The sequence below is a fragment of the Emys orbicularis genome, chromosome 24, assembly GCF_028017835.1.
Source record: "Emys orbicularis isolate rEmyOrb1 chromosome 24, rEmyOrb1.hap1, whole genome shotgun sequence".
Classification (NCBI taxonomy): Eukaryota; Metazoa; Chordata; order Testudines; family Emydidae; genus Emys; species Emys orbicularis.
Window position 1 is genome coordinate 13,575,408 of NC_088706.1, and position 23,879 is coordinate 13,599,286.

The following is a 23,879-nucleotide window of genomic DNA, read 5'->3' on the forward strand; positions in this document are numbered from 1 at the left end:
AGTTGGGCCCTCGGAACCTTTGTCCTGGGTCAAAAAACAGAAGGGGGGAGTGTGTTTGGGTAAACTAAGAACTGCCAGAGCTGATCCGTCCCGTGTAAAGGTCTGGGTAACGCTTCCACATCCCTCTCCCTGCTAAGGCCCCTTGCTTGTCTGTCTCTGCCAAGTAGCAGAAGTGCTAACCTGGGTTCCTGGCTCAGCCAGAGATTTCCAGGCCAGTTCTGCAGCACTGAGGGTTGTGGAGAAAGGACTGAACGGGCTGAGGCCTGGCCCTGGCCAGTGCTAAAACTCACCTGAGTGGGCGTGGCGGTCTCTGCCACACCTAGCCCTGCAGCAGCAGACCCTCGGGATTGAGGAGCGGAGGCGTGGGGGCAACCCTGGCCTGGGCCAGTCACGGGGCGTAGAATTACAGTGCGTTGGAAGAGAGGGAGGATAGCAGAGAGGGCTGACGCTCCTACACTAGTCCCAGAGCTGCCCTGGGGCTCCTGTCCACCTTCTGCAGAAACCAGGAAGTGAACAAAGGTGAGCGCTGGTCCCTTCCCTACCATGGGGGAATATCAGTCGCGGTGAAGTAGGGAAGGGACTGCTGTGCATGGGGGGGGGGGGAGGAGAGAACGGAGGCCAGAGGTGGTGATACTGTCCCTGGGCTGCAGTGTACGAGGAGTGGAATCCCCCCCTCGGCTGGCCCATTAGGGATGACTGACCTGCTTTGCTTTGCAAACTCAGCAGAGCTGAGCAAGTGGAGAGGAAGCAGCGGTGCTGGGCTTCCCCCCGCACTGCTCCTGGGGCTGATCTCTGCTGGCTCTGGCTGCGTCCAGCAAGGCAGAAAGCTCACTGGAGCGGTGCTTAAACTTCACTGCTTATTAATTGCAATTTCTCAAGGCGGTTAGACACGACGGGCAGAGCGTGTGCTGTGGCTGAGGGGAAGCTCCACCCGTTCAGCTGGGGCCTCCACATTGCCTCTGGCTGGACTTGCTGCAGTACTTTGGAAGTGAACTCGGCACAGGCGGAGCCCCCTCCAGCAGAGCAGCATTAGAGCGGGGCAGGAGGAGAGGACCCATGGCCTGGCCAATCTAGGGTCCCTGGGCCATCTACTCTAGCCCCGTGTCTGGCAGTGGCCAACACTGTGCGTGTGTCCGTCCAATGACTTGGGCCCTTGAGATGTCCTGATCACCCGTGTGGGTTCTGGTAGCCCCGAGCTGTCGCTTTCAGCCATGGGGCCTCTGCCGTACAACAGCTGAGTGTCTTCTCTTCCTGCCAGAAGATGAGTGTGACGGGTTGGATCACAGAAACCCCCGTGGGAGCTGCCACCTGATGTGTCCAGACTACTTCGACGCCAGCTCAGGACTCCAGCACCCTGTCTTGCTGAGCCAGACCCACCCGTCTGCTCCAACAAACACCCAGGGTCTGAATCACTTGCCCCAAAGCTGCAGGTTTACCTGAAAGCAGCTCACAGAAATGTTCCTGTCTTTAACACTCAGCTGCCCAACTCCCAATAGGGTCTAAACCCAAATAAATCCGTTTTACCCTGTATAAAGCTTATACAGGGTAAACTCAGAAATTATTTGCCCTCTATAACACTGACAGAGAGATATGCATGGCTGTTTGCTCCCCCAGGTATTAATACATACTCTGAGTTAATTAATAAGTAAAAAGTGATTTTATTAAATATGAAAAGTAGGATTTACGTAGTTCCAAGTAATAACAGACAGAACAAAGTAAGTCACCAAGCAAAATAAAATGCGCAAATCTATGTCTAATCAAACTGAATACAGATAAGATCCTCACCAGTTCCAGAATGTTCCCTTTTACAGACTAATCTCCTTTTCGCCTGGGTCCAGCAATCACTCACACCCCTTGCACACTGTCCTTTGTTCCAGTTTCTTTCAAGTATCCTTCCGGGGGTGGAGAGGCTCTCTCTTTAGCCAGCTGAAGACAAAATGGAGAGGTCTCCCAGGGGGTTAAATAGACTTTCTCTTGTGGATGGAGACTCCCTCCTATGCAAAGTCCAGCTCCGAGATGGAGTTTAGGAGTCACCTGGGCAAGTCATATGTCCACGCATGACTCACAGTTTTTACAGGTAGCATCCATTATTTACATGCTACCTTGAACGTCCTCAAGTAGACTTCGTGTGTGGATTGGAGCATTCCAAGATCCATTGTCCTTTGAGTGTTTCTTGATTAGGTACTTAATTTCAACATTCCTTTCTCCAGGAACTGACCAAATGCTCTACTAAGGTTATCTAGAAATCAAGCCAGTACACAGCCAACATTCATAACATTCATAACTTTGAATACAAAAATGATCCATGCATACAAATAGGATTAATACATTCAGTAGATCATAACCTTTGAGATATGTTACATGGCATATGTAGCATAAAACACATTCTAAGCATATTTCCAGGAAAGCCTTATGGGAGGTACTGTCGCAATGCGGACACCCTATTCACGGGTGAGCTGGGCTGCTACCACCACCTCACTTCAGGGCTGGGGGGGGGGGGGGGGAGAGTAGCAATGCCTCCTGGGAACTGCATCACAAACAGCTCTAGAAGCAGGCTCAGAACCCCCACTCCTGCGAGCTTCTTGCTGCTCCGTCTCATGCCTTGCACTATGGGCCTGACGTCCATTGCCCCATCTGCTCTAGGCAGCTGCTGCCCCTCGCCCTGCATGGGCTGCAGTTTGGCTTGGCTAGCTGGGATCTGGCCTCGAGTCCTAGCCTCCCATACTTGATCCTGCCCCCGGTGCTTCCTGCCTGTCTGTTCCAGAGGCAGGCGGCTGCCTGGTGCTCTGCTGACGGGATGGGAGATGGGCCTCTTCGCTGTGGCAGGCGCTTGATTTGCTGGGTCCTGCCCCTGGCTCTCAGCTGTGCTTCTGGGCCAGGTGGCAGTGAGTAGCTGCACCATGACGGGGAAGAGGCTGGGTGTGAGAAATGTCGTTGCTGGGGGAGATCAGTGGAGTCACCGCAGCCTGTCTGCTTCCCTAGCTCGGAGCCAGGCAGCCCCGGCTCCACCCTGTTTGTTGCTTAACTAACACAATGAACTGCATCTCGGTGAGAGCATCTGCCCTGGCTGGTTGAAACACAGCCCTGGCCCATCCTACGCTGTGTAACCAGAAGACCCTGTGATGCCTGGAGCAGGGAGCTGGGCCCAGCCCCGTGCCCCAGGGCACAATGCCGCTCGGTCTGGGGGCCCTTTCAAAGGGGGGGTGGGGGGGAACTGCCACTTTTGCTCCCCCGGGGCAGCCCTGCAGGCCAGTAACCGCCCCATTCATTTCCCTGTTGCTGTTCAAACTTGGCTGCCTGACCCTGTCGTGACTCAGGTTTTTCTCCGCTGGCTATTTGATCCTTAACTAACGTTCAGTAAAGCACAGGGACAGCACCCCAGCCCTGCACGATCCCCTGCGCTCCGGGCTCCGACGTCTCCTCAGCCTGGCAGTTACTTACTGACCCCCCCGGCCCCCATCATTCCTGGGCCCGTCCCCAGAATCCTCCCAAAGCTGAAAGCACAAGAGCCTAGATTTGGTGTTTGTCGCAGTCCTGGCCCCCCTACCTCCCAACTCTGCTGATGCCCGTCAGTCCCAGCCCGTATATCTCCTGCCCCCACTCTCCCACCCCTCCTCTGCGACTGCCCCTGGGTCCTTGCACCCTCTGCTATGCCAGGCCGCCAAACCCCATGGAGGTTCGGAGGCACAGACACGTGCCCCAGAGACTGGAATGAAAGCGACACATTCATTTCATTTCTGATCTAAATGTGGGAGAGCCTGCCCTGCCCTGCCCTGCCCTCCCACTGGCACCCCGTTTGCTCCCTGCCTCCCCAGGCAGGAGTCCAGTCCCAGCGCCGGCAGCTGCTTCTGCTGGGCTCTTGGCCAGACGGAGCAGCTCAGACGCCCTGCGGGCCGGGAGCCCACACCCGGCTGCATGTGTGTGCGCCAGGCTCCTTCCGTGACCTTTACCCGCATCATCGCTGGCAATCCTAGGAGCTGCTGGGGTGCTTGGGCCCAGTCCCGGGGCAGCAAGCGGCAAAACCACCAGCACGGAGTCCCAGCACCGAGGGGCACTTAGTGACGGGGCCCAGGGAGAGAGGGTGAGGAGCCAGCAGGAGGAAAGGGAGCAGGGCCAGACCTGGAGTCTGCAGGGCGATAGGGGCTGGCTGCTTTCTGCCCCATCCCCCAGGTCTCCCCCAGCCCTTCCTTGGGAACCATCAATTCTGGGGGCTGCCGTCCCTCCTGGTGAGCTGGGCTGGGGAGACTGGATCCAGGAGGGAGGAGGGCGGGCTGGGGAAGGGCCATGGACAGGGAGGCCCAAAGCAGCTGTGGCCCATGGGTCATTCCCAGCGCCCCCTCCCCAGCTCAGATCAGCTCTGTCGCCTTGGGAGCCTCCACCGTGTCAGCTCTGGGGAGCGGTGGGGCAGGGAGCGCCAGGGCCTATGCAGGGGGCTCCCCGGCCAGGCAGAGAGGGGCTTTTCTGTTAGTTCCCCAAGGCTGATTGGTGGAGAAGTTGCTCAGTGTCAGAGGCTCTTCTGCAAACACCTGGCCCACCCCATGTCAGCAACAACGGGGCCCCTTGGCTCCCAGCCTTTCAGGGACCCTTAGGAACGGGGCTGGCAAAGCCCTGTTAGCTCTTTGTAGTCCAGCCCTCCCAGCCATACCAGGAATCTCCTTGTGTTACATTCAGCAGGGCCCCATCTGGGATCAAGGGACGGGGGCTTCCCTGGAGTTGCTTTCACTTCCTGAGCGATCACCATCTTCCTGGTACCCAGCCCAGCAGCCCGCAGCCCCAGCAGGCTTTTCAGATGGGTTCTGGATGCTACCCAGGGGGCATTGCTGATCGGAACGGTCCCTGGTGGATAACAGCGAGTACTCATGGGTATTTCTGGGCCAGGGTGGGTACTGATCGGAACGGTACCTGGAGGATAACAGTGAGTACTGGTGGGTATTTCTGGGCCAGGGTGGGTACTGATTGGAATGGTCCCTGGTGGATAACAGTGAGTACTGGTGGGTATTTCTGGGCCAGGGTGGGTACCAATGGATGCTGGTGGGATTAATACCCAGTGGGTAGAGTACTGATGGGTGGTGTTATTGGTGGGATACAGAACTGGTGGGCAGTGGGGGGTACTGGTGGGTATCTGGTGTAAGAGTGGATGTGTTACCCTGTGGGTATTTCAGGGCTGGAGTTCTCACCACCCTGACTCCTCCGGTCGTTCCCAAAAGGTCTTTGCGCTTCCAGACACACTCTCCGCTGAAGGGCCTGGGGCTGATCCTTCCCCTTCTAGGGTCCCCCTCCTCCCTGCCCCATGAGTGATCAGTCATTCCATTAACCCCTTCACTGCTGCAGGCCGGGCCATCCCACAGTGCCATCTGCCAAGAGGCTCCTGCTCCCTCTGGACGATCTACCCCGAGGAACCGCTGCTGGTGCACAGGGACAGCCGGGGAGCAGCAAAGAGGTTAACGAGAACGACGGGGCTAGGAAATTCCCCTGCTGCCCCCACCCAATTAGAGCCCGGGATCATTCCTGTCACCTAACGAAGTGGTGGCTGGGCCGTAATCATGGCAACTTAACAGGCCTTTGCACCAGCCCGGGAAGTGCCCCAGGGACCTAACTCTTCATGGGCCTAATTCTCAGCAGTCCCACTTGGGGGGCAGGTGCCCAAATCCCCGTCTGTATTGGCAGCAACGCTGGCAGCGGCAGGCCCCCTGAGTTGGGGTGTGAGTGGCAGTGGGACCAAGGCCTGGACCCTGGGTGTGGATTCCAGCCAGCACTGTGCTGACGGCCCTCGGATCACATGGGCAGCTTCTCCCACCCTGCCCTGCCAGTGACGGGGGACGGCAGATGCCACCCTTGGCCCTCCGAGGCCTTGGCATCTGCACCGAGACAATGGGATGGGGGCCAGATCACTGCAGTGAAGGGCTTGAGATCTACACAGGGACAGGGCCGCCGAGAGCGGGTTCGGGCCCCCCAACAAGGGCGGACCGACTAAACAGGGCTGACAAGAGGGGGGGAAGCCGGGCCCCGGGTCTCCTTCTGGACCGCAGGGCCACGGTAATTTGTACTGGCTTCCCCCCCTCTCGTCGGCCCTGCATGTAGATAGTGCTAGAGAAGAGCAGGCTGCTGGGGGTATAATTATTTGATATATTTGCTACATCGGCATGTCGGGCCAAGCCAAACGGCAGCGTAACTCCCTTGAATACAGGGCACAGTTCCGGTTCTGCGGCTGGAAATCCGCAGGGAGGTGGGAGTTTATCCCACTTCCCTAGCAGCTGTGGTTGCCTCTGTGACCAGCCCTAAGTCTGCACTGGCCCTTTCCCAGCATGCTCACTGGCCCTTTAAATCTGGGAGACAGGCGCAGCTGTTGCCCTTAGGGTGTGCTTTGGTTTCCCTGGTGCAGACAGATTGCAGCTCCCTGCCTTCCTGCTCGTGAGTACTTCTGTGTTTGTGTTGCTGTTGTCTCCCGCTTTGCAGTCTCTCTCCAGCGCTGTGCAAAGCTGGGGCTGATTAATGCCTCCTTTTGCTCTTCGTGGCTCCAGACCTGTGCCCCATTGAAACCAATGCCTTAGCAACAAAGGGCACTGGTTCCCCAGAGCTATCTGAGCCCTGAGGTTGCAGAATTTTTTCAAACCACAGCGGGTCTCCTGCAGGGCCCCGATCTTCTCCTGGTGCCTTTCACTGGGTGGTTTTAACAGGGCTGCACTGGTGGGGAGGTGGACAAATCCCCTGAGTGGTTCCAATGGACAAGAGACTGGCTTCCGCCGGAGAGCTATGCCTGCTGGGGACTCCACGAGGTCCTGGGATGGACTTGGCCCGAGGGTGCTTGGGTAGGGTGCCATGTGGATACCAGACTTGGCCATTCTTTGCCTTTCCCCTGCTGGGATCTATCACCCCCATTTAGCAATGTGGGGAGGACAGGGTGATGGTGAGCTAGCAAGCTAGGACAATAGCCCCTTGGTACCACAGCCCCCCTTGGTACGGCGCCCGGCTTCCAGCTGCAGCACAGGGCCCGGGGTGTTTCCGTGCGTGGAGGAGGTTTCAAAAGAAAGGCGAAGGCATCGAGTCCGTCCCAGTTAATGGCCATCTCCTCTGCCATGCTCGTTCTCTGCCAATCTTCATTTTAAATCTTAATCCCGAATCAGGGACCCGGGCACTTGGCAAGGCACCTCTGGCCATTCCCCACTGTGGCAGAAGAGAGACAGGAGTGGTCGAGAGCACTCTGAGGGTGGGGGCGGTGCGACTCGAGCTCAGCCCCCTCTCAAGGGAGTCTGGTTTCTCCCCACTTTATGCCTAGAATGGTCCTGGGACTCAGGAGATCTGGGTTCAGTCCCCTGGCTCTGCTGCAGTGTCCCCATCTGACCTTGAGCAAGTCCCTGTACCTCTCGGGTTCTCCAGCTGTAAAATGGATTTAACAATCCCTCCTACGCCCGTTCTGCCGGTGAGCTCTCTGGGACAGGGTCTGTCTCCCCTGCGTCTGGGCAGTGCCCTGGTCTGGGACAGGGATTTTAGAAACTCCTGGAATATAAATAATGCTGCTGTGTAGATGCCGCTGCAAAGGGCGCTCTGTGAAAACCTGTAGGGGGGCGGCTGGGCTACGAAAGGGACAGACCTTGCCGCTGGCGAAATCTGCCGGAATATTGTTCCTGATCGTCTGTACCGAGGCCCCCTTGTGCTGGGTGCTACAAGCACTGGCCAGACTGTCCCTGCTCCCAAGATCTTCACAGTTAAGGCCCTGATCCTGTAGTGACACCGCCACGTGCTTCTCCAGCGTTCGAGTTAGGCACATGCACGGCTGCCTGTGGTGCTGGGGCCTGCCTCGCCTGAGGGAAGCAGAGGAGGCTGCGTCTCGTGCAATGGTTAAAAGCTACCTAGGAAAAGTCCCCCTGACCCGACCGGGGGCTCGGATCACGGGACTCTGATTTTCTGCTTTGGGTTCTATTTCCCACTATGGGAAGTATTGTCTAGTGGGTACTGGGAGTCCGGACTCCTGGGTTCTCCCCCCAGCGCTGGAGATGGGGGGTAGAATTTAGCTGAGTGCATAGAACGAGGGAGACAGGGAATCGGGATTCCTGGGGTCTATCCCAGGCTCTGCTACAGACTTACCATGCGACCTTGGGCGAGTCATGTCCCCTCTGTGCCTCCCCATCTCTCTCCCGCTTCTGTAAAATCTTTCCCCTCCAGCTGAATTTGTTGCCTGAGCGCGCTGAGATTCCCAGCTGGCAGGTGTTGGGCCAGGGTGGGATAAGGTCAGTAAACAATTGCTGGGGGTCTTTTAGAGGGCGCTGCGGCCTTTGCTCTGCGGCTGGCGTCTTTCAGCAGCCGCCCTCCGCCTGTTGGGCTCGTGCAGGAGATAACCAAGAGGAATCTGATGCAGAAGCGATAACGATGCACCAAAAGCGCCGCCTTCCCAAAGTCAGGCCAAGGACACGTTCTAATCCTGGAGCTAGACCGGGAGGATTTAGAAGCCGTCTCGCCTCGGGGGCTAAGGGCTGCAAGGGGTTAATGCCCTGCCTCCTCCCACCTGGAGACCCGCCTTCAAATCTGGGGGGAAAGGGTGTAAGTGAAATGAGTTTGCAGAGTCTCAATGGACTTGGGCGCATGGCGTGAAACTAGCACAGATGAAGCGCCAGGACTGAGATCATGGGGAGGCTGCAGGTCGGGACTGCGGAGCTGTGTGTGTGAGGAGCCCGGGGCGGGAATGTGGTTCGAGACTGAGTGGCGTTGGCAGGGCTGCGGGTTGGAATTGAAGGGCAGGGAGTGGGCAGAGTGCGGGGGGGGGGGGGGGTGTCTTACTTCTCGCTTCTCCCAGCCCTAAATTTCCTCTAGCTTGAAAAATCCAGACAGCCCAAGCCTGGCCCCCGGGCGTCAGAGAGCTCAACGGGCGACCTGGCTGTGGGGCAGTGTCAGCTGCTGGAGGGGGTTCCCTTTACCTGTGACGAAGTGGGAATGTTCTTAATGTTTTCTTTGAAGACCGAGTGGGGAGTATTGACCTGGGAAGGTTGCAGGGGAGTTTTGCTGGAACTGGCTGCATTGGGGATGGGAGACTTTCCTTGCGGGAGGAGACCTGAGCACGTAACAGGAGAACCCAGGAAGGGGGGTTGGAGGCCAGGTGACACCTTTGCCCACAAAGGCTGGGGGAGGAGCTGGGGGAGGCTGAGTGAGACAGCTGGAGGGAGTTTCAGTTTGGAGCTGGCTAGGAAAAGGGAGGGGAGCGCAGATGAGGCTCTGGCCTCCCTGCCTTCCCCCCCCCCCCCCATGGACCTAACTGGGGAGGGGGGGGTCCTGTTGTCTGTACCTGCAAGACCTTTCTTGGACTGTGTTCCTGTCGTCTAAATAACCTTCTGTTTTACTGGCTGGCTGAGAGTCACAGTGAATCGCAGGAAGCCGGGGGTACAGGGCCTTGTACCTCCCTACACCTGCCACGGTGCCTGTTCTGGGAACTGGCAGGGCCCAGCGGGCGGGAGCAGCCCTGCACCGTCAACCCTCTTCCCCCAGCTTCACCTTGTGGCCCTGCTGCTTGTGCCAAACACTTCTGAGCCCGCCCGGGGAGGCGCAGCCCAGCACCCCGGGGATGCAGCACGGAAACAACCGGCTCCCGTGCAGCGGGATGGGGCAGGGGACACATTTTTCAGACCACTTTAAGCACCGCCTTATGCGAGGCTTTGAAAACGTCTGGCCCATTGCTTGAAGCAAAATGGCAGGTGGGAGCATGCGTGGGGCGGGGGGACTGATTAGTTGGAGGGGGGAGTGCAGGGTGGGCAGAAGAGGCTGCCCTGCAGGGGACTTCGGGGTAGGGGGAAATTGTTTTTCCCCCGTGCCCTGGTGCTTGGAACTGAAGGGGTTAAACTCTGCAACACCCTCATATACACCCCCCCCCCCCCCCCAGAGTGAATGGTTTCTAAATTACACTGAGATCAGCAAAGGGAGCATCCTATGACCCTGAGCCCCAGAGCACTGACCCTACCCCAGGATTGGGCCCTGACGCCCCATTATTCTGGCCTGGGGTTGGGGGCGGTTGCTGTTGGTGAAGGCCGTTAATCTGCTAAACATCTCGTTAGCCACCTCGTTATCCCCAAAGTGAGCTGTGCCTCTGCAGTGTGATTGATGGGCCCCGTGAAGCTTTAATCCCCCTTCTTGACAGCAGTGAAGGATGAGCGAGGCCTGGAAGCGGAGAGCAGCCTGGCTGGCCTCTCTGCTTGCCCCGTGTACAGCCAGGGGGGTAAGTCCCCAGGGCAGCAGCCCGCTGGGAGTCTCCCAGGTATTTAACACCTGCCTCTCCTGCAGCGGGGGCTTGTGCATATTACTTGTATCACAGCAGCATCTGGAGGGTCCCAGGGCACTGCCGAGGGACACAGCAAGAGCCAGGCCCTGCCCAAAGAGCTCACAGTCTGAATAAATGAAGGGTGGGAAGGGAAACTGAGGCACAGAGCGGGGAAGTGACTTGCCCCAGGTTACACAGGAGGCAGTGGCAGAGCCAGGAATAGACGCCAGGTCTCTTCTCCCATTTCCTTGTCCAGTGCCCCAGCCACTAGGCCTCACTGCCTTGCTTACCATCTCCAAGGGAGATGCTTTTCTCCCAATGGTTGCTTCTTTAAAAGCTCCAGATTTCACTCTTCATTGTCCTTCCTGCTGCTCCCACCCTCCAGGAGCTGGGGCGTGGCTGGCAGTTGCTGGGAAGTTTTGCTTCGCTGCTGTCCTTAGAGGGATTCGACACCATGATCTGCTGTCCTTAGCTGCGGGAGTGGCTCCCTTGGCTGGTAGCAGTAGTAGGTTGTTATCCAGCCACTAGGTGGGGACCCAACCTGCTGTGCTCACATGCTAAGTGGGGTTTGTGGGGTTTGTGGGGTGTGCAAAGCAGCTCCCCAGGGCCTGGGAACGGGGACGATTTTTGGGGGGGAGGGGGACAGGAGCTCAGTTCCTCCCTCCCGCTCTTGCTCATTAGCCAGGATTTGCCCTTTGGCCAGGGGAGCCGCCCATCCTGGGACTGCGCCCCGCTTTGGGCAGCGCCCCCTCTCCTCCGCCCAGAGGTGTGGGGATCGGGGGAGCGCATAGGTCTCCTCTGGCTCTCCCCAAGCTCCCCCTGCCCCCACGGCAGAATGGGGGGAGAGGCGGGGGCGCTAATGGCTGAGATGGAGGGGGGGGGGCATGGCGCGGGCGGCCCATCCAACCCGTAGCACCTCCAAGCCATGCGGCGCCTCTGGCTCTGATCTCGCCCAGCCCTTCTCCTCGCTGACCTCCCTGGGGCATCCTGCAGCCAGGCGTGTGCAGCGCTGTACTGTAGGGGGAGGGGGAATTTCCTCCCGAGCCCCCCCTTCGCCTCCTGCAGTGAGTCCCCCCCCATCTCCCCCCTGCTGTCCCTGCAAAATATCCCCCTCCCCCCCCCCGGGGATTTCCTGAATCCCCCCACCGGTCAGCTACTTAGCAGTGTTGCCAATGTAGCCGTTTTCCGCCCCCCCCCCGGTAAATTCCACCCCCCCCGCTCTCATTCCAATTCCAGGGGAATCCCTCCGCGCTGGGGAGCCCCCCCCCGGCCTGGTTTATTTTGGGAGGGGGAATCCCGCCTGCCAGATTGGAGCTGCCACCCCCGCAGAACCCAGCGCTCGACACTCCCCCCGCCCTGCCGCGTATCGGAGACGGGGATGAATTCTGGATCGCCCGGCGTCTCGCTGCCTTTCATCTTGGGAGGGGGGGCTCTGCCTGCTGCCATGGCAACGGGGCATCTCTGCTGCGGTGCGCCAGGAGCCAGCGCGGGGGCGGAGGGGAAGCCGGGGAGCGCCAGGCTCGCAGGCTGTCACGCGCCGGGGGGGGCGAGGGGGGAGGAATCCTCGCCTGGGCTTCCCCATGTGGCGCGCAGGCGGCTGCTGATGTCACGGATCCGGGGAGGGCGTTCCTGGAATGCAGGGAGCCGTGCTGGGAATGACGAGGAGGAGGGAGAAAATAACCCCCCAATCCCTCCCTCCCCCCCACATATTCCCTGTGTCTGCACGGCAAGGGGTGGGGGTGCTGCGTGCAGGCCACCCTTGGGGGATGCAGGGCAAAGCTGGAAGGCAGCAGGCCGGGGGGGGGGGGGGGGAGTCCTTTCTTTCCATGGGGAGCCGGGGTGCTGTGGGGGGGAGCCGACCAGCATGCACAAGGCACAAGGGGGGTGCAGGAAAGGGGGATTGTTGGGTCTCTGGGGAGGGTTCTGCTTCTCGAAGGGGGGCTCACGCTGGATACGCAGAAACGAGGGGCTGGGATCTTGATTCCCCCCCAGTCCTGCTGAGCCTGAAAACGTCTGTCCTCATTGTAACAGAACTTGTGGCTCAAGGATTGGCCTTATTAGCCACGTGAGAACCCATAACTCCCATGGAAGATGATCCTACTCGGTGACGAGTGATCGCCCAGTATCACCATCATCACTTGGGGGTAGGGTGATGGGGACCGGGCCTTTGTGCCCCCTGGCCGCGCTGTATTCTGGAGCCCTCCGTGGCCCTGGTCAGCCCGGGATCAGCGGCAGCAGTCTCTGCCCGGGGAGCTATTCCCCGACGGCAACCCTTATGGGGAGCCGTGCACCCCCCTGGGAATTGCCTGGGAGCTGGTCCAGGATGCATGTAGTCCCTGCTGTCACCACTGCTGGAGCACAGATGCTGTGGGTTTGCCATCCACCTGAGCCAGTCCCGTCCCCTCGCCGTGCCTCAGTTTCCCCCCCCACCCCCCATCCTTTGACTGTTTCGCCTGGAAGCTGTTTGGGGCGGGGCCCATCTCTCGGGTCTGTGCAGCACGACGGGGCCCCGCTCCATTGTGGCCTCTGAGAGCAAAGAGAACACAGTTAATTGTAAACAATGAATGGAATCCTACCCAAGGCTGGCTGGGTGGGTGGATGGAGCCAATCCCCTAAAAGGTCAATTGAACTGGCATTAAGAGCGAATTAGAGATGGGTGGAGGAGCAGCCGAGCTGAGGGTAGTTCTTTGTCTCAGGGCTGGGCGAGTCGGAGAGAGAGAGACTCTTGTGCAGCTGTGGGGACTCGATAAATTCACGATTCCCGGCCCTACCCCGCCCCCTAAGAGCTGCAGCTGCTCAGGGTGTTCCAGCTGAAGGCTTGTGAGGAGACAGTCCCGGGTCCTTGCCTCTGCCCTGTGTGGGGGCACCCGGATGATGCGGGGCTGGGGGCAGTGACTCGGGACAGATGAGAATGGCCCCTCTGCACAATGGATCCCGTTTTAATTTTCTGCTAAATAAATAAAGGCCCGATGTGGGGTGAATGGAGTTCAGAGATTCCAAGGCCGTTGTCATCTAGTCTGACCTCAGGCCTTTTAACTTCCCCAGCTTCACTGGGGCTCTCCGGGCTACGAGTGACACAGGATGGAGCCCTAGGGTTTCAATGCGGCGGACAAGGCGGAAGAGTTCAATCGTATTTCGGTGGCCTGGCTTCCTACTGCATTGCCACACGGGCAAAGGGCAGATGGACTTCTGCACCAGTTCTGGCCAGGCTGGGCGGACTGGAGGAGCAAATCCATTGGTAGTATTCATTCCTACTGCAGCCAGGAATCAAACAGGCTGGTGTTAATTCTGCAACCAGTGTCTCAAACAGAGGACAGTAGTTTTTGGGGAACAGCTGGTTAGCAGGGCCTTGTCACTAAACAGTCAAGTTTCAGGGGTTCAGCTAACACTGGCATTTGATCTGCGACCAGATCACAAAAAGCAGATTAAAAGACTTTGCCTTGGGCAATGAGAAAGTGGATCAGGTGCTAAAGTGAGGGGGGGAAAGCTGAGCCGAGGGGAGGTCGGGCTGGTGGGACTTCAAAGGCTGAAATGTTAAAAGGGCCCTTGCCTTCCTGCAGATGCGGAATTTGCCCAGCCTAAGGTGGAACTAAAGCCGGGGAGTCAGCAACTATCCCTAAATGTAGATCCAGACCATAGATGCTCCGGCTGCAGAGACAGGTACAAATTCCCTGTGTGTGTGTGTGTGATGGTGCGTGTGTAAGCAGGATAACAATAATAAGATGTGTGTCACCACAACCTTTCCTCTGAGGGCCTGGGAGAGCTTTTCCATTGTTGACAAAGTAATATCCCCTTAGGGAAGTAAATTCATCCCCATTTTCCACATGGGGAAACTGAGGCACGGGGAGTGACTTGCCCAAGATCACGCAGCGAGTCAGTGGCAGAGACAGGAATCTGACTTCCTGCCTACTAGAGCCCTAACAACACTAACCACTAACACCAGCAGATGGAGGGATAATGTGGGCAGAGTACACCAGATTGGGAGGGGGCTGTAATGATAGGTGCTTGCAGTTCATTATTCAGCCACTAGAGGTGTCTGCGTGCCGTACCGAGTGCTAGGCAAGCTGTGGTAAACAAAGGTGGTTGAAGCTGGAACACGAGTTGCGTAGAAGCCAAAATCTTTGCCGGCACAGCCGTACCGGTATGTTAGGTTATCAAACATGCTCCTAGTGTGGATGTAGCTTCTTGCCAGGATAGCTTATTCCGGGCCCCATGAGCGAAACAAGCTGTAGCGGCGAAAGCACAGTTTTGCTGATGGAACTTGTGCCTGTACTAGGGGCTATGTCAGTCCGAGACGCACCCTGCCCAACAGGGCTGTGGCTGGCCAAAGTCTGTAGTGTAGTGCGGTGTTGCTAGTTTTGTGTAATCCTCTCCTGCTTAGGACGGGCTGTGGTTCCGTAGAGGCCCCAACGGGCTGGTGTGTGGCCATGGGGGCTCCCATGGACGGAAGGGGTCTGGCTCCCCACCCAGCCCAACAACTGTCTCTTGGGGAGGGACGTCAGAGTGACTTTCACCCTCTGTGGCTCGGCCCAGGCTGCCCTGGGATGCTCCCAGCCCCCTGGAGACCAGAAGGATATTCACAAACTGGAGGGAGTGCTGAGAAGGGCAAGAAATATGGTGGAGGGGCTGGAGAGACTGACCCGGGGGCGGGTACGGTTTAGAACACCTGCACAGGTGCATCTTGCCTGAGTGGGCCCTAGAGGGGAGGAGATGGGAATGGTCAGACAAGAGTCAGCGCCAAGCGGGAGCGGTGCTCTTCGGTGGTGGGAGCCCATGGGATGCGTTTGAAGAAGGGTATGTGGAGGCAAAACACCCAGCCCGGGAGATCTGCCGGGCTGCAGAATCCTCTCTCTGGGCCCACCATCTGGGGTATTCGAAGCCGGCCGGCCGGCACGACCCTGCAGCGGGAGCTGGGAACAGAGAGGCCCCTTCCAGCTCTGCTCCGTTTGCAAAGCAGAGGGGTTTGCTGCCCCCTCCACCCCTGTGCTGTGTGCAGCCCCCGCGCTCCCCCCGAAGCCACTCGCTCTCCGAGCCGCAGGCCGGAATTTGGCAGCCGGTCACAGAGCCAGTCGGCCCGAGACAATAATGATGCGATGAGAGTGACTCCTGTCTAAAAATAACCTCTCCCCCCACCCCGCTCTAGCGTGCCTCGGGGGCGGCCTCAAGGTCACCATCCAGAGCGCAGAGCAAGCCCTCCATCTGAGGGAGGGGCCTGGGGGGCATCCCCACGCTTCACCCCACAGATCCCATGGCCTCTCGGCTCCGAACGGGATCGTGACGCTAAACCTGCTGCGGGGGTTTTGAGCCACACCCCCTCCCCCCGGCTTGAAAGCGGCTCCAACCCAATCGACTTTTGAGTGTCTTCCCTTGGCTGCTCACCTGAGGAGACCCACCGCCCAGACAGCGAGTGAGCCCCAGACACTCCTCGGCCCGTTCTGGGCATCGAGCAGGGAGCGGTTTGGCCCCGTGCTCAAAGCAAAGGCCCAGAACTGAGGTCGGGGGCGGGCAGGTAAGGGGGCGGGTGATCTGTGCGGAGGGAGGGGGCTCGAAGCGGCTTCTGCCCCCCAAGCTGTTCTGCTCACTTCGCGTTCGGAAGATGGTTGCTGGCTGGCTGGGCAAAGGCAGAAGGAAAATCTCTCCCCTAAGATTGGGTTTGGAGCAGGGTTTGCAGATTAGGCCTGGCCTGGGCTGGAGTTTGGGGGTGGGTGGGATTGGAGGCCTCTGCTTGTCCCGATAGCCAAGAAAAGTGCATCAGATTGTGGGTGGGAAGTGCAGATGCCATTTGGATGCTGCCCTGTTTGGCCTCCCTTGTCAGCGGCCCTGATCCAGGGTTTTCCCCATCGGCCGCCCACGCAGCCCTGACCCCTGAAATTACCCCCGGTGCGTTAGTTGGTTGGCGCGGTATTGAAATGGGGCGAGCGACGGGGCTTTACCTGCAGTGACGGGGCAACTGGCATGTCCTGAAGCTAGGGCAGGCGTGGCACCCAGATGGGCACGAAACATGCCAGCAGCAGGGCTGAGGGTGGCTTCTACCCAGAGGTGAACGGCTACATGTAGGAGCAGCCCTGGATTCTCCACACCCCACTCAATGTGCCAAATTTCCTGAATGGGTTTAAAACCAACCCCCCCCCACCCGCACCCTGTGGTGAGTTTTCTCCCTGAGCTCGGGCCGTGCCGACCAGTTGTCCTGGCGCGGGGTTTACAGGGCATGTCTGGCTCTGCGTTGGTGCTGGACGCCTGGCTTGCACTTTGCACCGACAAATGTCTCCGCCATCAGCTGAAAGCTCAGGAGGTGCCGTGCCAGCGAGGCTGGGGAGAGATCGGGCCACGTCCCCAGCCGGCGTCCGTCAGCCCAGCCCGGGCCGATTCGCACCAGCTGTCGTCGTCCCCATGGATCAGAAGCGGGATTCCGTCATTGCCCGGCACAACGAGCCCCCAGCTGTGCCGGGTGGGTAGAGCAGATTGCTAAAGGGATCGAGATCCGATTCCCCGCCCTGGGCGTTTTCCTCTCGGGTCGCTTGGTTCTGAAGGCCGGGCCATGACACGCCGGGGCTGCCCGCCCGCTCCGCAGACAGGGCTGGAGGTGGAATGAGTGCGGGGGTCTCAGCCTGGTCTGCGCTGGAATGGCAGGGGAGAATGTGAGTTGGCACTGAGGGGCATCAGCAGAGCTGTGGGGGGACCCCAGGACTAGGCTAGCCAGGATCAGAGGGTGCAGGCTGGGCTCAAGAGACAGGAGCAGAACTATGCTCTGTTCTGAATTACCAGCCTGACCCAACCCGAAGAGCCACATTCAGCTTTCCTGTTCCCTCCCGAGACGTGCTTTCTGGAGGGTCCATCATCCCCCTTTAAGAGGCCCAGAGCCCCTGCATAGCAGCTCAGGATCTGGGCCCAGGCAACGGAGGGGCCCACGTCATGGATTTTTGCTTCTGGGGCTCCCCGGGCCTCTGGGGGTTGCCATGTGGAAGGACGTTCCCGTGTGGAGCTGACGGGCTGTTCCAAAGGCGCTGGGGGCGAGGGCCATGCCTGGCTAGCACGCCGCTCATTAGCCGGCCTTGTCAAAACTTTCATCAGTGCCACAGCTGTAGCTTGGGAGACGTGATCGGCACGAGGCGGGCGCCAGGGAAGGGCCTTTCCGAGGCAGCGGGTTTGCAGCTTTCCTTGTTTCAAGTGAGCCTCAGCCCTGTCCTGGGCCCGGCAGGCAGCTCTGCCGATGCCCCATAATCCCAACCCACAGCTCTCCTGCTATTCCAGCCCTAGGGCCCCCCCAGCTCTGCCCCCTACCTCCTCTCTCTGTTCCACCGGTGCTGTTGGGAGACAGTGTGGTCTCATGAGTAGGGCTCTGGGCTAGGAGTCAGGAGTCCCAGTTCTGCCCCCGACCTGCTGTGGGACCTGGGGCAAGTCATGTCCCCTATCTGTGCCTCAGTTTCCCCTCCTGCCCTTTGCCTATTTAGGCTGTGAGCTCTTTGTGGCAGGGCCTGTCTCTCACTGTGTGTCTGTGCAGCACCTGGCACAAGGGGCCCTGATCTTGGTTGGAGCTTCTAGGCGCTATTGTAATACACGTCATTAATACTGGTCGTCTGGTACAATATTGGAATCGGCTGCATTTCCTTAAATTCCCTTTGTTCCCTTTTGACAAATCCAGACACTAGCTGTGCCTCAGGTGCTGTTATACAAATAATAGAACGGACTCCAGCGAGAGCAGCTCTGCCGTTGGTCTAGACCAGGGGGCTGGGGGGGGGGGTGTCAGAACTCCTGGGTTCTAGACCCAGCTGTTGGAGAAAGTTTGGTCTGTTAGTTGGAGGGGAAGGAAAGGGATTTGGGATTCCTGGGCTCTATTTCCAGGCCTGACACTGGCTCCCTGTGTGACCTTGGTCAGGTCACTTCTCCTTTCCATGCCTCAGTTTCCTCTGTGAATTAGGTACAGGACTCACCTACCCCACAGAAATGCTGAGGTTTAATTGATGTTTAGGGCGTCATGGAGGCTCTAACAACCCCCCAGCCTCTTGGGAGCTCTGGGCTTGAAACCGCTGTATGCTGCAGACGTTAGGAATTTCCCAGGGACTCCAGGGCTGGAACTCAGATCTTCATCCCCCCAGAACGCCAGTCCTTCCCACCTGAGCTAAAGGAGAATCCCCATTTACTGTGTGCTGTGTAGGGTCCCTGACACACCACTGAGCAGTTCCGATTGCATCCTGTAGAGGGCAGTGGAACACACTCCAGCCAGTTCAGTGGCTTCTTTTAAAGGGATCCTCCCAGGGTTTTTTGTGAGGAGGTAGATTTTCCCCAACAAACCTGTTCCCAGCCCTGCGTCCCTGAAACCAATCCTGCACCCCACAACGCTGGCCCCCCAAACTGACCCTGCGCCCCCAATCCTACAGTTAAACTTCCCCATGCCCGCTCAGGAATGCCACCACTCAGCATCTCTGCTGCACCTCGGCTTGCCCTGCGTGCCAGCCCTTCCTCCGTCCCGCCCAGGGCCTTGTCAGTGGTGTGAGGACCCTGTGTTCTCGGCTGGCACAAAGAGACGCAGCTCAGCCAGCCAACTCAGCTCGGGAGTTTGGGGTGGAATACTCTTTCAAGTGGGTTTTTAAAAGAAACGTTTCAATGGGATTTTTCTGTGAGGGTTACCGCTCTGGGACCCGCAGCCCTGCGAGCTAGGCTGACCAGATGTCCCGATTTTATAGGGACAGACCCGCTATTCAGGCTCTGTCTTGTATAGGTGCCATTTATCCCCCACTCCCATCCTGGTTTTTCACATTTGCTATCTGGTCACCCTGCTCCAAGCACAGAGCCCGCTGACCTCTGCATAATGGCAGGGTTAGGCCCCGACTGGCATGGCCAGCACACCTAGCTCTCACACACCGCTGCTCATCCCTAGATCTCCAGGTGCCTTACAAAGCAACATCATTGCTGTTCTACAGATGGGGAAACTGAGGCAGAGCGCGAGAAAGTGACTTGCCCAAGGTCACCCAGCAGGCCAGTGGCAGAGCTGGGAATAGACCAAAGGAGTCCTGGTTCCCAGTCCCTCCTGCTTTAACTAGGACATACCACTCCTCCCCCAGAGCTGGGACTAGAAAGAAGGAGTTTGGACTCCCAGCCTTCCTGGGTTAACCACTAGACCCCCGCGCCTGTCCCACAGCTGCTGCTTCACAATATTTGGTGCTTAAAGCCCCAGCCACTGGAATCATGTGGTGACATGAGAATCTCCGCTTCCGTTTAATAAAGAAGAGCAAGTTTCTAACTCTCCTGGTGGAGAGAAGCCTGAAACCAGGTGACAAATTGAAAGAACCCAACGCACATTGGTTTTGACCGTATAGTTTTAAAGCCAATCTCAGATTCATTCCTGGGTTCATAGGGTTTCAGGCCAGCAGGGGCCATTAGATCATCTCATCTGACCTCTTGTACGTAACGGGCCCAAGAGTTTCCCCCACTGCCCCACAGTGAGCCCAATGTCTTGTGTTTGGCTAAAGCATCTTCAGGAAAGGCTCCAGTCTGGATCTGAAGACAGCACGGGATGGAGAATGGACCCTTCCCTGGGAGTTTGTCCCAGCCGTCAATCGCCCTCACCATTCGAAATCTGGGCGTTCTTTCTAATCGGGATTTGTCTGGCTTTAACGTGGAGCCATTCGATCTTGTTCGGCCTTTCTCGGCAGGTTAAACAGCTCGCCGCACCTGGGATTTTCTCACTGCAAAGGTACTTCTGCGCCATCATCAAGTCGTCTCTTGAGCTTTTTGGATAAGCCAAGCAGCTGGAGCTCTTGAAGTCAGGCGTTTGCTCCAGCCCTCGAATCCTTTTTGTGGCTCATGACATTGGAGCCTGACCCCTGCCCAGTGCTGATGCTGCCGAGCTTGGGTGAGTTCTCTAGGCTTAACCCTAACCCGTCCCTTCAACCCCACCCCCCACATCCATCCCACTCCCACCTCCCGCTGTCTAGCAGGCCTGTGAAATTCTACAGGGCAGCCATCCTGACCCTGAGTTCCCATGCTGCCTGCCTTTGCCCCCCGCCTTCTCCCCCCGGGATCCTGCACGCCTTTCCTAGGCAAGAAATAGTCAAAGTATTAAATAAATCACCCGCATGGAACCTCTTGGCCGTCCGAGTCTATTTTTAGCTGCAGCCTCTGCAGCAGCTGCTCTGTCAGACCCCAGAGCTCCCCGAGGGGCGAGGGCTATTTTCCACCCAACCAAGGTCTGGGAATATTTCGGATTTGCAACATCAGCCAGCATTTGACAACAGCGCTTGCGGGATTGTTTAACCCTATCAGTGCCGGGTCCACCCCCGAAATGCTCCGCTCCTCCAGCGGGCTGGACAAACAACACAGGCGGGGATCTCTTTGCTGCGCCGCTGTGAAATGCAGCCACCTCTGGGGTGGAGCGCAGCAGCTGTGTGAGTTCATGGCTATGCTGGGGGTCTCGCTGTGTCTGGTTAAAATCACAACAGGGGAGTTTGGGGAGGAAGAATGAGACACAAGCAGTTTGTTGATTAGCACACAGCTGGTTCACGGTACCCGCCAGCGTCATAGCTTATGACTGTGTGGTCTGGTCTCCCATCCACCCACCAGCCTCGCTGCCACCTTGCAAGCTGCCAAGTGCACAACCAGTGCTGACCTGCTTTTTTGATTCCCTTTCTGGGCACAGACTTAGCCCATGAAAGATGGTCCCCACTGGCTCTCTCCCGGGGTAGGGGGGGAGCAGGAGACGTGATCTATCTTGATTCTAGTCAAGCTTTTGACGCAGCCCCACGTGACACTCCCATAAGTAAACTAAGGGAAGTCTACTCTAGATGGAATGACTACAAGGTGGGTGCAGAACTGGTTGAAAGACTGTACTCAAAGCGTCCTTATCAATGGTTCGGTGTCAAACTGGGAGGGCGTCTCTAGTCGGGTCCTGCAGGGGTCTGTCCTGGGTCTGGTACTAGTCAATATTTTCATCAGTGACATGGATAATTGAATGGAGCGTATGCTTACGAAATCTGCAGATGGCACCAAACTGGGAGGGGTTGGAAGCATTTTGGAGGACAAGATTAGAATTCAAATGACCTTGACAGTTTGGAGAATTGGTCTGAAATCAACGAGATGAAATTCAATTGAGAAATGCAAAGTCCCTCACTTAGGAAGGAAAAATCAAATGTACCACTCCAAACGGAGGAAGAACTGGCTGGGTTGTAGCACTGCTGAAAAGATTCTGGGGTTACAGTAGATCACATTGAATATGAGTTGACAATGTGATGCAGTTGCAAAAAAGACTCTTCTCAGGAGTGTCCTATGTAAGACACCGGAGGTAACTGTCCTGCTCAGCTCAGCTCAGCACTGCTGAGGCCTCAGCCAGAGTCCTGTGTCCAGTTCTGGGTGCCGCACGTTAGGACAGATGTGGACAAATTGGAGAGAGTCCGGAGGAGAGCGACAAAAATGATCCAAGGGTTAGAAATCCCGACCTGTGAGGAAAGGTTAAAAAAAGGGGGGGGACAGGTTTAGTCTTGAGAAAAGCAGACTGAGGGGGGACCTGATAACAGTCTTCAAATCCGTTAAGGGCTGTTCTAAAGAGAACGGTGATCAGTTGTTCTCCACACAGGATAAGAAGCAATGGGCGTAGTCTGCAGCAAGGGAGATTTACGTTAGATATTAGGAAAAACAACGGCCAGGTTCGTTAAGCTCTGAAGTGAGGGTGTGGGATCCCTGCAGGGCTGGGCTACCATTAAGGCAAACTAGGCGGTTGCCTAGGGCGCCAAGTTCACGCTTTGGGGCGCGGCCACGTCTGGGATATGAATGCATGTGGCAGAGCAGTTGTGCAGTGTGTGGCTGAGATGGAACAGGAACCCGCTTGCTCTAATTGTCTCTGCGTTTGAGGCAATTACCGTGCAATGCAATTGACCCGGCCTCCATCAGCAATGCCCTGTTTCCCAGCCTCTGCAGCAGCCGTGCAGCCAGACCAGCCGGGAGCTGGCTCCCAACGTGATCCTTTCTTGGCTTCCAAAACTCCACCGTGAATTCCGCCAGCGGCGCTTCCCGGCCAAATCCGCCCTGAGCGAGGGGAGCCCCAGCTGGCGGGCAATGGATGGAGCCGTCAGCAATAGCTCCGCCCCTTTTCTGCTGCCAGCCAATTCTCCGGGGTATTATAATGGCAATATCTGAGGTTTCTAGGGTCCCCAGGGGCTTAGCAAACTGTGAGTCGAATTTTACCACAAGCGACCCCATGTGCAGTTCCCATTGGCCACGTGAAGTGCAGCCACCTCTGGGGTGGGACACAGCAGCTGTCTGAGCGGTCACCGAGACATTCTGCGTCTCAGCCTGGGACCTTGCCCCAGCTTTCTTGAAGGATTTTAGGGGCCTCACACCCCTTGAAATCCTAGAATTCAAGGGGAGTTGGGCACCTAAATATAATTGAGAAGCTGGGTGCTCACTTACAAGCCCGGCCCCCTTGGCTTGTTGTCTGGCCTGGCAGGGGTTACAATGTGTTTACTGAAATGAATGCCTGGCCCCGGCTGCCACCTGCCTTTTAGTGCCCATTGTTTGTGACATGGGAAAGGAACCTGATCCGCTCCTGGCAGCACATGCAGAATTTTCCATGCAGCCCGTGTTTGGGGGCAGAGCGGCCCTGGGGGGCACAGGCAGTCCTCGTTCTGCCATTTGCCCCTCCCCCTGCCTCGGCTGTCCCAACGCTGCTCTGTGCCTCCATCTCCTCGGGGTGACGCCAGCGAGCAGGGTGGCCCCTGGGGTCCCCTGCACACACATCCCTCCCGCCCCTGAATCCCATCACTGGGAAACCCAAGCAGAGGATGCATAATTTACTAGTGCTCCCTGGCAAATAATAGACGCTGTCTGTGCGTGGGCGGCTGGGGGTGGGGGTGGCGAGGGGGTTCCCTCGGCAGCGCGCTCAGCTGCTTTTCCCCGGCCTTCCCATGCAGCCATCGCCAAGCCCTTGTGAGTAACCTCTGCCTCCCTGCCCAGGGAAAACCTCCAGACAACTGGGCACGCCCTGTCGCTTTCATTGTCTCTCTTGTTCCTCCTTGTCTGTCTGTCTACTTCCCTAGATCCTAGTGTGTCTGTTTATTCCCCCCCCCCCCCCCCCCATTTTCTTCTTTCTTTCTTTCTTCTGAATCTCTGTGGAATAAGGAAGGGTGAAAAATCGCCCAGGGGAATTGAATCAGGGGAATCATCTGCACATGAAAAAAGGTTTCAGACCCCAAAAGGATAATCCACTGGCCCCTCTCCTGCTCTGATGGAAGCTGCTGTAAATCAGGGGTAACTGCACTCAAGCCAAGGGGCAATAGAGGCAAATCCAGTCCCAGGCGTTTCTGGCCAGGCGAAGGTGCCTGGCCCTGAAGGCCATGGGCATCCCCTTCTGTTGCATCTCTGTGCATTGGGCCAGGGTCCCACTCTCTTGGATGGGATCATCTATGATACCCTGCCATGTGCAGGCCATGCCCATGGGTGACTGATCCTTCTCCAGCTGAGCTGGGAGCTGGGTGAGTCCCAGGGGGGCGTGTGACCACATGAAGCATTCTCTCTCCACTAGTCAGTGAGGCACTAACGCGGATTCCTTCCCCAGCACACTCCTATTTAAAGCCCATGACCTTTCAGTGCCCACCCGGGGGTAGGAAACCAGCATGTGCTCTGAAAACCTCCATCCTCCCCAGCC